Source organism: Wolffia australiana, chromosome 15 (assembly GCF_029677425.1).
Source record: "Wolffia australiana isolate 7733 chromosome 15, ASM2967742v1".
Lineage (NCBI taxonomy): Eukaryota > Viridiplantae > Streptophyta > Magnoliopsida > Alismatales > Araceae > Wolffia > Wolffia australiana.
The window spans coordinates 5,928,141-5,942,115 of record NC_135849.1 but is presented as its reverse complement, the minus strand read 5'-3'; positions in this window follow the sequence as shown (position 1 = coordinate 5,942,115).

Here is a 13,975-nt window from a genome sequence, read left to right as displayed (position 1 = left end):
GCCATCATGAGCTAACGGAGTTCCGTTCCTTTGCAACCCGTAGTATTTTCTTCCAATAAGTGATTTTTTTTGTTCGCAAAAAACACAGTGCCGGGTACGGCCAACCCCAAGGTTGTTCCCGCAGACCGATCCAGCGGTGCCCTGGACACCACCGTAGGGGTTTTTATTTATTAAGTGGTCTAATAAGTGATGGTAGTATCTAATAAGTGAAAGCTTATTAGATACTGTTGATTTTTTTTAAAACCCTTGCTTAAGAATAATCTATGGATCGAGGATGAAGCCCATCTCGCCATCCATTATCCGTTCTGTTCCAGCCCGTTCTGTAATAGCGAAAGAAAAAAAGAAGAATGTCTGATAGATATTTTCTTCTAATATGTGAAAACTTTCTTTTCCATGATATATGATAGTAATATCTAAATTTGAACAAAAATAAATATGCAAGCACACATGAATAGTTTGCCTCGTGACAGATTTTAAAAAACTTATGTTGTCATTTGTTCTGACTGCCATTTCAAATTGTCATTTTACATGCTTAATCCTTGACTTTCCTAAATATTTTTCTTATTTTTAAAATTTCTGTTGTTTTTAGATTCACGCAATGAGTCCAAGTATTTTGTTGATGTGAGTACATTGTCAACCGAGTATATATTGAAGACAGTAGATGAGAGCATTGTCAACCTAGTACATGCGCCACCTTTGGGAGCAGCATGGCCTCCCACCAGAAATGTTACCACAGACTTTGAGTACTACCATAGGGACCTCTCATGACCGACCTATTTGGACGCTCACTCTCAATGGGTCCTTCTCTTGTCGGTCCTCTTGGGAGCATTTTTGAGAGAGATCCCCCCCCCCCCCACCCCCCCCCCCCCAAAGCCATGGGGTCGCCGCATCTGGCATCCGACGTCTCCTTCCTATGGAGACTTATGCATCGTGCCCTCTGACTGATGATCGAGTGACCCGTATCGGACACTCTCAGTTTGCGCTGTCATTGCTGCCAGGTTTTCCCCCCAAGCTGAGACTGTGGAACACCTTTTCGTCGATAGTGAGACCGCCCTAGTCTGCTGGTGCCAAATCACACACCATTGGCACCCAATACTATTCTACCCCCGCGACTCTGACACCACTAGCGTGTTTTGGCCAGACTTTTCTCTCGCCAACACACCCTAACCGGAGCCCATTCCTTCATATCACCATAGCCTACTTACTATGGGAGATTTGGAAAGGACGAAATTCTTCTTGTTTTGCAAGGACCCCCATGCGAGTACTCGATACCCTACATGGGTCAAGAAATAGATAAGGCGTACCCAACATCTCATATCTCCCCACGTCTGCAGCTCACCCCTCACATGCAACCTCCTTCACACTTTGGGCACTCCGGGAACCCTTGCCCCCATCACCATTCGGCTACATATTGTCCATTGGCATCTACCGCCAATCAGCATCCTCAAGTTGAATGTGGATGGTGCCGCCAAAGGGAACCCAGGGCCAACCAGAGGGGCGATATTGTCTATGACCATACATTAAGCATTCTCTTTGCTTTTTCATCTTTTTATGGCATTCAAACTAATACAGTAGCCGAGGCAATGGTGATACATGATGGTTTACTCCTTTGCAAGGAACAAAACCTTCACAATAAAGTCGTAGAATCGGACTCACAAGTGTTAGTTGAAATGCTCCATGTCGGCTTATGCTCTTAATGGCAGCTGCACCGCGTATGGCAGGACATCATGCGGTGCCGCCCTCACCTGGCTAGTGTTCGTCACCATCTGCACAAGGGCCGGATGCCCTTGCCAACCACACGGTATGCACATAAACTCCTTCCTCTCTTTTCCTCTCTTGGCAAGAACTCCCTCAGGCAGCTCGTGGATGCTATCGCGTTGAGCGCCCAGCTTGCCGGCTCTTCGTACGCGCCGCACACTATCGAAGGAGGTCCCATGGGAATGGTGTATTGCATGGAGCACTGGAGGCGGGAGAGCTTGCCCTTTCACCTGATAGGCCTACCTTCCGTGTACCACAAAGTGATATCTGCGGACGAGGGGAGGGGACTACGCACACTCAATGCATTACCACGCTACGGGCTCTAGCACAATAACCCTGACGAGCAACCTTCTCTTGGCTACTTCTAGGTACCACCCATGTATTTTTTCTTTTCTCCACCAAGGGTGTGGGCAAGTAGGTCTTTGTGTAATTGGGACATGTACGCTCTCTCCACGCCTATAAACTTTGTCGAACACTACATTTAATAAATAAAATCTCCCTAGGTGGCATCTAGGGCACGACTGGATCAGTCTACGGGCACAACCCTAGGGGTTGGTCGCACCCGACACCGTGTTTTTTGCCAAAAAAATAAAATAATAATAAAAAAGAAGACAATAGATGAGAAAGTGACATTCTTTTTGTATAAAATTTTAGTCTAGTTCCTAATCCTTTCTTGAGGATGATGCTCTAATTTATGATTGTTCCTAACAGAAAAAACCTTTGGTAAAAATAACTCTTGCCGCACTCCTTGGCTAGATATAACACATAGACACCAAATCCTAAGGTGACCTCACCACTGATTTGGAATGATAGGTCGGGATCGAACGACCGCTCCGGTATTAATTAGGCAAGTGAAAACATAGTTGGAATGTCGATGGGAACGCACATGGAAATTTAATGAGAAGCATAGATAGGACAACGTATGATACCGCAACCACTATGTCACGGTAAGAGGGAGTTGGGAATGCCACTAGGCTCCCAATGACCCAGACTTCGGGATGAAGGTCAATGGTACAAGCACGGCTATTATTGCTAGCGCATGCACCCTGAATAGACCCAACCAAGGACGTACCAAAATAAAACCCTATCCCTCGGAGCAATAACACTATCTATTTCTATAATAGCCCTGATGGCGGAGATACACTTGGGAGGTACTGATGAAAATAAAGAATGTGCAAGGGGGTAGCTGAAAAGTACCTACGCCCGAACTTGTATATTCAGGAAGAAGCAGCGGTAAAGCTCGTTGAGCAGCCCGGAAACACTGGGCATCGATGGACACAACATCAGCAATAGGGCCGGTGCAACGGTCGCAGTGGAATCCTCACTCATGGATCACCGGGGGAGGGAAGGGAACGCACACCAGATGATGATTTCCTAGTGATTGGGACAATGGGGCAGCCGAACCTACCAGTACGCAAAGCGAGCAACCCACAGCGTCGGGAAAATCATCATCGGCACAACCAGGTCGGGTCGGAGGTGGGGGTGCCTCACCGAAGGGCAACCATCGATAGTTGCGGCCACATTGCGACAACGACAATGATGGTGCATTGGTGGCAACATCAGCAGCACGTCGGCCATCATGATAACGCAAGGGTTGCGGTGGCAGAGTGACAATGGTAGCAATGGTGACGCACCTGTCAACCAACAACAACCTTTTTTTGTCTTTTCTCATGTGGCTGGGATGGTGGCGGCGATGGTGTCCTCGTGGCCAACCGTGACGACGGTAAATGATGGCGAGCAGCAACAGAACTGCGGTGACAGACAGTGGCGGCACTCCGCTGGTAAAGGCAAGCGTGTGACAATGGTGATAAAGGTGATCATCTGTTGAGGCGCACATCGGGTTATTGATAACAGCTGCATGACAACTTTCGGTGTTCGAGCGTCGGCGAAAATACCCGGACAGGGATAGTGAGCACGATCGGGTTAGCGGTGACTAGGGGGCTTCCTCAACAGCAAACTTGGCAATGCGGCGGGGCGACCTTGTGGCAGGTCAGCATTGATGGGGGTCCATGAATGACGCCAAGGCATGGCGAGGTGTGGTGGAGCAGAAATTACGGTGGGGGCGGCGTGTGGGTGGACACGCGCGACGACGAGGATGGTGCGATTGGCATAGATGGCGACCAAGAATGCGGCGACAATGGCGGTGGCGAAGGCGGCAACAGTGGCGGCAGCGGTGGCGGCGGTGGTGGCGGCAAAATTAGGGTTTCACAAGGTTGGCCCAAAGCGTGATAGCAAAATCGTAAATAGTGACTTAAAAATAAAAAAATAAAATAAAACAAGTGAGGTGGTATAACAAATATTATTTCTTCTTTTTTCTCTCTAACAAGTGAGGGGGTACCCCCACTCCCGTGTGTATGAGTACTAATGTGCCTCTAGAAGGCCCACACTTGGGTCCGCACACAAAGACATAGGCCCAAACACGTACGCCCACAAAAGAAGAAGTGCCAAAAAAGAAATAACAAGTGAGGATAATGTCAATCTCCGAGGCCTGTTAACTAGGTTGAATACTTGAAGGTCAACCTCTAAGTCTTTCACCTCTGCCTTGTTGGGTTCGGAGCCTTGGTTCGTCCCCGGAAAACATGTTTCCATGGATGTGGAAGCGTGTCGATCGATTCATAATCTATCTTTAAAATTAAACACCGAATGTACCTTTTGGGGAACTTGTTCCACCCTTGACTTTACCGCGCCGAGATTGTTGTGAAGTCGTTCATGTTTCCGGCCTCTAGAAGTATCCACACGATCACTTGGCGCATGGATCTCCACTTCTTCTTCAACTCTTCTTGAAAATCTAGAAGATCTCCTCACCATGACGACACTCTTCTTGGATGAGTGGAGAAGAAAATGGAGAAAGGGAGGAGCTCTCAAATCAGGCTTGCATGGGTGCTTGAAATGAGAGCCCTTTCCCTCTTTATATTTTATTTAAAGTTTTTTCTAAAAAACCCTAAAAGAAAAACCAATGCCCTTATGACCTTATGCGTGTGACCCTCTAGGCCCATATATTGTTCTAGTTAATAACTTTATTGGCCCAATAACAATTATTGACCAACCTTATTAATTAACTATATCAACATATACAATAGTTAAATAAGGATCGATTAAATAAATTTAATAATATATATCATCCATCGTTATAGTCTTAGGATCCATGTCCCTTTTAAGTTAGGTTGGTTGAGTCAACTCCAGGCCTCCTTCTTCGGGAGGAGGAACTAAGAGCTAGCGTATGACACAAGGTCGAGATAGAGGAACCGTGTAGTTTGGTGGGGGTATATATTTTTATTAAATTTAATAATATATATATGATATATTTTATATATTTATATATTTTATATATTTATATAGATATTTATATATTTTATTAATTTTAATCAAAATATATACCCCCACCAAACTACACGGTCCCTCTATCTCGACCTCGCGTCATATGCTAGCTCTTAGTTCCTCCTCCTGAAGGAGGCCTGGAGTTGACTCCACCAACCTAACTTAAAAGGGACATGGATCCTAAGACTATAACGATAGATGACCACACTTAAGTTCGTCACTTTTGCATTGCAGCCCAGATTTTAAAGAGAGGGATTTTGATATGGTCTCTTCGATGACATATGAACATGTAATATCTCATATTAACACATGCACTAACTTATGTGTAGTGTATGAATTTGTATGTGTGATTGTAAGTTGACTATCTCATATAGTCAACTCCACATTACAATCTCATTGGTCCACTAACTCAGGGGAACCTACATTTATTTCATCTAAGTTTTGGGTTTCCACAACATATTCATCATGCCACATCACAAATGAAATCATATAACAAAATTATTTAAATACTTCCAAAAATTCTAGTAAAGAAACATGACTTTCATGCTTAAAAATTCAAGAAATAATTATTTAATTATTTTAAATAATTTATGGAATTTTATTGAAGGTTATAATAATTTAACTATTAAAGTATTCCATTCAATAAATCCAAAATTATATTTTTCAAAATTTTATCAACCACAAATACTTTTTATTTTGATTTATTTGAGTTAATAAATTTAAGAAATATTTTTCTTGAATTTTCCAGAATTTATCATAATTTGTTTACCCTTTAAATAATTTATTTCTAAATTATTTAAATTGAAATTTTTCTTAAAACATATTTGAATAGCATATATCATATATATTAAAGAACATGGTTAAATTTATTTATTTTGATTACATTAAATTAATCGATCATTATTTAATCAATGTATATGTTGATAAAATTAAATAATAAGGTTTGTCAATAATTGTTATTGGGCCAATAAAGTTATTAACTAGAACGATACATGAGCCTAGAGGGTCACACGCATAAGGTCATAAGGGCATTGGTGGATATATTTTACTTTTAGGGTTTTTTAGAAAAAACATTAACTGAAATATAAAGAGGGAAAGCGCTCTCATTTCAAGCACCCATGCAAGCCTGATTTGAGAGCTCCTCCCTTTCTCCATTCTCTTCTCCACTCATCCAAGAAGAGTGTCTTCATGGTGAGGAGATCTTCTAGATTTTCAAGAAGAGTTGAAGAAGAAGAAGTGGAGATCCAAATGCCAAGTGATAGCGTAGATACTTCTAGAGGCCGGACGTGTGAATGTCTTCAGAACGATCTCAGAGCGGCAAAGTCAAGGGTGGAAAGAGTTCCCCAAAAGGTACATTCGATGTTTTATTTTAAAGATCCATTATGAATTGATCAACACGCTTCCGCATCCATGGAAACGTGTTTTCCATGGACGAACCAAGGCCCCGAACCCAACACATATATGTAAAGCCTCTAAGTTGTTGCACAAAGCTAGTAGGTTCAATAACACTTAGAAAATAAAAAATAACTTACACAGTTTTGTTTAAATAAATATTTCATTTATACAATAAATTCCATGAAATTGGAAAATTCCTAAAAATGAAGATATAAGAATATCTCTGAAAATTTCCCAGAATAATTGTGGGCTTCATTTTCATGCATAATATGCTTAATTAATTGTCATAAAATAATTTGAATTAAGAATCATTATGTTTATGCATGAAAATAAGAATATTATGAAATATATGATAATAATCATTTTTTCACTATTAATATGCATTAATGATGATATGATACATGAATGAATAATATATATATATGCCACTTATTAATGCACTATTAAAAAAAAACTTGAGGATTTTAATGTGGAATTATTTTAGTATACTCAACAGGCGTTCATTGAACGAAACTATTTTTCTTCCCTATTTTTTACTCAAAACTTCACCAATTTTCAAATATTTTTTACTCCCCATGATTTTCAGGTATTATACATTGGAATTTATTTTCATCCTTCCAATTCATAATTTTAGTAATGAGATAATATCATTGAATGACTTTGTGATACTTTCTAGTTCAAAGAGGGACTAAGCCGAATATCTCTCAACCTCATCTCTTTATTATATACATTTGATGTTATTTTCAAAATTAGTGACATGCAAGTAAAAATTTTGAAACTTTTATTTAATCAATTAATTTTCATAAAATCATGATCCAATGTGAATTGGAATAACTTTTGATCTTTGGCAGACCTTGTGTGATTGTTAAAATTGTACGGAATCGTCCATATGCTGGCTTTGTAGTAAGACAAAAAGAAGGTATAGAGGATAGTGAATAAGTGAGAACAAGAAGAAGGGAGAGAGGGAATACACTGAAACAATTTTAAGATCATTGTATTCCCATGAAGTTAAACAATATCAATTGGTTCACATTTATATAGATGTGTTCTAAAAATATAGTAAGGTTGTTTGTTTTAATTGCAGCAGTTTGAACTACTTTATAGTGGTTAGTCTAGATTTAATCATGTCCATCAGTGTGTTTCTTATTTTGGTTTAATCCTAGCTGTTATAACTGCTCATAACGGTCAGTTTAAATTTAATCCTGACAGTCTATCGTTCTCCCTACCTATGATTTAATCCTAACTCTCTATGTTTGATCCTATGTATCTTTCATCCTACATTTGGTCCTAGCGTCTAATTCTCTTTAATGAGTAAAGGGTATGTGGCATTTTCTTACTAGCCAATCTTTTAAATAAAGCCCTATTGGTCACCATTGCAGCTGAGTTTGCAAGTTGCTGACTCCTGGGCTTCAATAAAAACTTCCTTCATCAATCTGCACCTACATTTTAAATTGATCAACTATATAAATACATACAAATGTTCAAATTTCCATCTAATACTCAGTTCATAATAAATCTATGTGGATTTATCATTTACATTACTTCACAAATGAGTATTTTTTTTTTGTGAGTTATTTTTTTCTGATATATATCTGGTAATGCTTGAAATTTTCCGATCATATGGATTCATGTTTCTTATTTATTGAGCTAACATATCTCATATGAATCAAGAAAATTATCATTTTGGATAACATACTAGAAGAGAATGTAATAATCATTTAACTTGTATTATTCTGACTTCAAAAATATTAATTGTGCCTCCAAGTATTCATATAAATACTCCAAATAAAACTAACAAATATAATTATATTATTTTCCTTTAATATTAAAATTAAATTTTCATATATTTTTAATTCAACACTCACGCTAATATGTATCTTTAATTTTCATTTAATAACTCTTATAATGGTATATGATTCTGTACAAATTTAATTTTCTATTAAGTTCTTTTTTTTATGAGGATTTATATTTTTAAAAAATAAAATATATTAATGTTAAATATTTTTATAATACATGGTTTAACTGGTATTAATAATCCAAACTTTGGAAAAATACCTTCCACTTATTTCATTTCCCACTTTATCATTATCAAAAACAAATAAATACTGCTAAAAGTATCTATACTTACGACATCATCATCACAATTCCATCTCGTTTCCCGATTCTCGTCCATCTTAATCCCTAATTAGTAAGACCCTAAGTAGCCATCTCTCATCCTATCGTTCACTCTCATCATGCATTCACTACCGTTTATGCTAAACATAATTCTTCTCATCTTCATGAAGTCACACAAGTGAGACTGTTCTTTCCCTAACATCCGTTCCCTGTGGAGACAACCCTTACTCGTCAATAGCTAACTAATTATTTACGAGAACAGGTTTATAAATATTATTGAATAAACTTTAATGCCCAACGACTTAATTCCACCCCCAATTTTGAGTTTATCAGTAGGTGGTGGACTGGGTCAAATGAATATGACCCTAGGGGTTAATATACTATAATACCCACCTTCAATTATAATATTTTTATATTATGTTGTTTACATGTAATACACCATGCTAATCTTACTTCCTTTTATACTCATATCTACTTCCACCTCTCTGCTATTTATATTTCTTTGCCTACAATGGTATAAATACATGTACCACATCACACACCCACTATTATATATACTCATTACATAAGTTGTAAAAATTTACCTTATAATTAATTATATATCTTTATATATTCTAGTATAATTTTTATACATATCATCATAACTTCAATTTAATGACATATGACTTATCTCTCTAGTAACCCCTCATCTATATTAACATTAATAAAATACGATTATACAACTATATAAATTTTATTAAATAGATTAAATTATAATAAACTTTTTTTACAGGAATTGGTATTATTAAATAAAAATCAGAATTTTTGTATTTTTATAAGTTAAAAACTAATTAAAAATAAAAAAGAAAGATTAAAAAAAATTTAAATTTATATATCATTATCATAATTTAATATAAGATAACAATATAAATATGACTTCCTTATCGTATTGATTCTTTTCCATTTCAGTATTTTTGGATTGTGGAAGGGTGACCACTAATCTATTACTTATATGAATTGATTTTATGACGAGAAATAGAGGGATGATTTAAGTGAATTACAAAATACCCCTGGATACTAAAACTGATATGACTAACCTGACTCAATGATAATTTCTCTAAGTCAGGATTAGAAAACCCAGCTTCGTGGTGTTGGTTAGTAATTGAATAATAGTATGCCACGGATATGATGGAACTATATGAACAGCAAGGCAATCACACAATCCACATCTCGTTCATTATTCATTAATACAATGTTATCAGTGATAGTGTTTGTGTTATGCTTATAATGATGAGCCCATGAATACATATCTGACTTGCTGAGTTACGATGAGATCATAATAGGGAGATAACTATTCTTTAAGAATGTGTTCTGAATATTCCTATTCAAAGGATACTTGAAAAGGAGATCGAAGAATCTAGATATAATGCTACTATCTTGCCTCATTCATATGATGAGTATGATCAATCCTCTATCCATTAGCGTGGAGACACCAAGGATAGATAACGAGTTCTCTTTTGCTAACAGAGCTGAAAAAATGATTAAATTGAATGACTCAATGGGATTAGATTTAAAATTTTATGGCATTTTTTGAGATTTAAAATAAGAAACAAAAATCAGAAACTCAAATTGAAGATCAACATCAATGAATTTTTTGGTGAAATTTTAGGACAGTAGCACAATTGAATTCTAAATCTAGGGAGATAAAGTAGAGAGTATGATATAGAGAAATAAAGTAGAGAAAAATTAGAGTAAATTGAAATTTTAGGGTGATTTGATATAGACCAATGGATCTAAGATGTTAATTGAGACATGAACCATAAAAGATCAGTTTTTATGCTTTGAATATTGGACTTGAATTTAGTGGTTCTCTTTATTGTCTGCTATATCTCTATATGCATGAAAGTTTTAATCTCCCATTGACCCCATCTCCACCTATCTTCTTCCTCTCTTTCTTGTCTGTTATCTCTCTACATGTATAACGGTACATCGTCTCCCATTGACCCCTTCTCCGCCCATCTTCTTTCTCAATTTCCCTTCTGTCGTCTCACTATATGTATAAATGTATGTCGTCTCCCATTAACCCCTTCCCCACCCAATTTCTTCCCCTTGTTTGTTTCACGCTTTCTCCATATTACTCAATTTTTTGTTCCTCTGATCATTTTCTCTACAACTTGATCATTTTCTTTCTATCATTCTTACTTTGTTGTATTATATCTCTTTTTTATCACAATATTACTTTCAGTTACTCTCTCTCTCTTTCTTCATTTTTTCCTATTTCTTTCTCCCATATCTACCTTCTTTTATTCCCTCTATTTGTTTCTCCTAATTTTTCTTTATCTTACAACCTATCTATCTTTTTTGGAATCCTGATCTCTTGTACTCCATTACTTTTTACCCCTGATCTTACTCACTACTACTCTATCTCTTTCAATCTCCCTATCTTACATTATATTACTCCCTATGATTCTTTAATTCAATCATACTCTCGTTGCTCTTCTTTTTTATCAATATTTCTCTGTTATTATTGATTTTATGTTCTAAGAATCTTACTCCCTATCTCTCTTTTTCCTATCTGATTCTTTCATACCTCATCTCTTTTTTACTCCAAATCTTACTCTCTATTACTATCTCTATTTTTTTCTCCTAATCTTACTCTATCTAACCTCTCTTTTTTCAAATATGACTGTCTCTTACCTTATTTCTTTCTTACTCCGAGTCGTACCCACTACTACTCTCTACTTCTTTCCTCCAATCATACTCTCATTTATTGTCTTCTTTTCTCCCTAAATTATTCCTACTCTTACTCTCTTTTACTTTTTGCCTATCTTTCTCTTAATTTACCCCTCTTACTCTCACTTACTTTTTAAATACATATTAAGGATTTATGTTTTTTTCCTCCTCATATTGTTCTTTCATTTTATATCATTTTTTTCTTAAAATCTAGTTCTCACACACAGAGTCTGCTCTTGTAAAATTTCCATTTCATTATTCTAATCTTAGCATGTACATACTCGCTTTTTTATTTTTCTCAATCTCACTTTATCTTACTCCCTATGTTTCTTTGTTCAAATAATACTCTCTTACTTTTGAGATTTGTTTTCAGTCTTTCTCTACTCGCTTTGTTTAATGTCTATTTTTGTTTCTTACTTAGCCTTTTTTGCTTCTATTAATCTTCCTCTCTCCTATTACATCGCCTTTTTTGTATTTCAATATCACTTTCTGTTCATCTCTATCTTTCTTCTTCAGAATCTTATTTTAGTTACTTCTATTTCTCTGAATATTACTCTATCTTACTCTTGTTTCTCCGAATCCTGTTTTTCCGAATCTTGCTCTATCTTAAACCCTATCTTTCTTTTGTTCAAACCTTATTCTTTCTTACTCCATTTTTTTCTAACTCCCAATCTTAGTTACTACTATTGCCTCTCTTTTATGCTCTGAATCCTATGTTATGTTGCTTCCTATGTCTCTTTTAGTCAACTGTACCATTGTCTACTCCTCTTTTTCTCCAAATTTTTTTTATTATCACTATTTTTTTTTGTTCCACAAATATTTTTGATCTCTTTCTTTCTTCCAATATTACTTTATTTTGCTATATCTCCTTTTTATTTTAATCATAGTAATTTTACAGTGTCTTTCCTGTCACAATCATATTTTTTTGTACTTTTCCAATTACTTTCTTCCCCTATTTACTATGTATTACTCCCTCTATTAGTTTCTTCCAATCTTAGTTTAACTCTCTTTTCTTTCTCTGATTCTTATCTTCCCTTAATTTCTCTTTTCTTCTATAGGCCTTACTCTTCAATGCTCTTTATTTTTCTCTTGTCCAATCTTACTCTCTCTCTTTCTTTCTCCCAATCTTACTCTCTCTGGCTCTATCTCTTTTATACTCCCAATCTCAATATCCTAGTCTTACTTTTTTTTTCTCCATGTCTTTTTTTTGCCGCAAGCTTAATCTCTATTACTATCTATTGTTCATGTGCTGTAACAGTCACTCTGTTAGTTCCATAACCAAATGGATATATGTGAAGTTTTCTTTCCTTATTTTTTCCTTCTTCTATTTAATCACTTATGATGCCTCTTTATTCATTTCATCAAACAGCAAATTTATATGATGGAAAACGGTACGCCTTCACACAAATCAAATTATGAAGGAATGTCTACGAAAGATGAATTGTATGAAAATACCACAAACACCAAACATAAAAAACTTATCTTAATGCTTGCAACTTTAAATGCAAAATAACTTTAAATGCAACTTCTGTGCTGCCACTTTAGAGAAAATACCAAAGCAGCACTCCACTCTAGAGGCATCTACAAAGGTTCCGTTGTAAAGTGTATGCTACCTTGAAAGGGAAGGGGCATCAAGTGCTAGACGAGAGGTCAATAGCAAACTTGTATGGCACAAAAGATAATATGAATAATTATTATACTGGTCGTACAATAGAGAAGACCAAATAAGAATTGGTGCACTTCATATATCTTTCTGACTTGTCGTGGGATATAGTTTAGAAGTAATTCATAAGACTTCTTCATTACATTGCATAAGAAGAGAAATATGTTCCATCAGTGAGGGTATCAATTCAAAAACATATTCACAGTATGAGGACATGAAAAATATCATTTTAAAAAAATTGGCCGACATTTCCCTACAATCACTAATACTCGACACATGGACTTAGGAGAACAACAATGCATTCTTAGGGGTAACTATGCATTTGGTAGATGCATAGTGGGAAATTGTGTGAGTGTGTGCTCAACATACCCCAGTTGAAAGGCCACCACATTGGGGAAAACATGGGCATGAGCATCCTTCAAATTTTAGGGTAGTTTGAGTTGAACTTGAATGTATGCTTGACTTCATTATGAATCATAGGTTTTTTCTCAATTCCTTTTTTATCATTAGGACATAATTTTATGCAGATGTGTGCGGTGACCACTGACAATGCATTGAATAACAAAAAAATGATTAGTATTAGGGAATTAAAATTGAGGTGGATGAACCATCATTTTAGTGCTTTGTATTGCACACAACATCAACCTTGTAGTCCAGGCCAGGCTGAGCTCCCTATGTATAGCAGACGCACCATTAGAGCTAATAATTATAGACGATGATGATATGCTTGTTGTGAATGACAAAAAAACATCACAACATTTTTTATGACTCCTACATTGCGCGATGCCATACTTTATATCAGGGAGATGATCACTAAAACTCATCGTTAAACACAATGTGAAGAGCATTGTATAGCATTATGCAAACAATTTGGCCTATCAGACTAGAGAAAGGTCCCCTACACAACAAGGTGGAATTCCACATATGCCATGCTGATAGCAATTGCCCAGAAGAGGATATTCTAAAAATCATTGCATCGAGCATGTTAAATAAACTAGTGTGGTTGATGAAGAT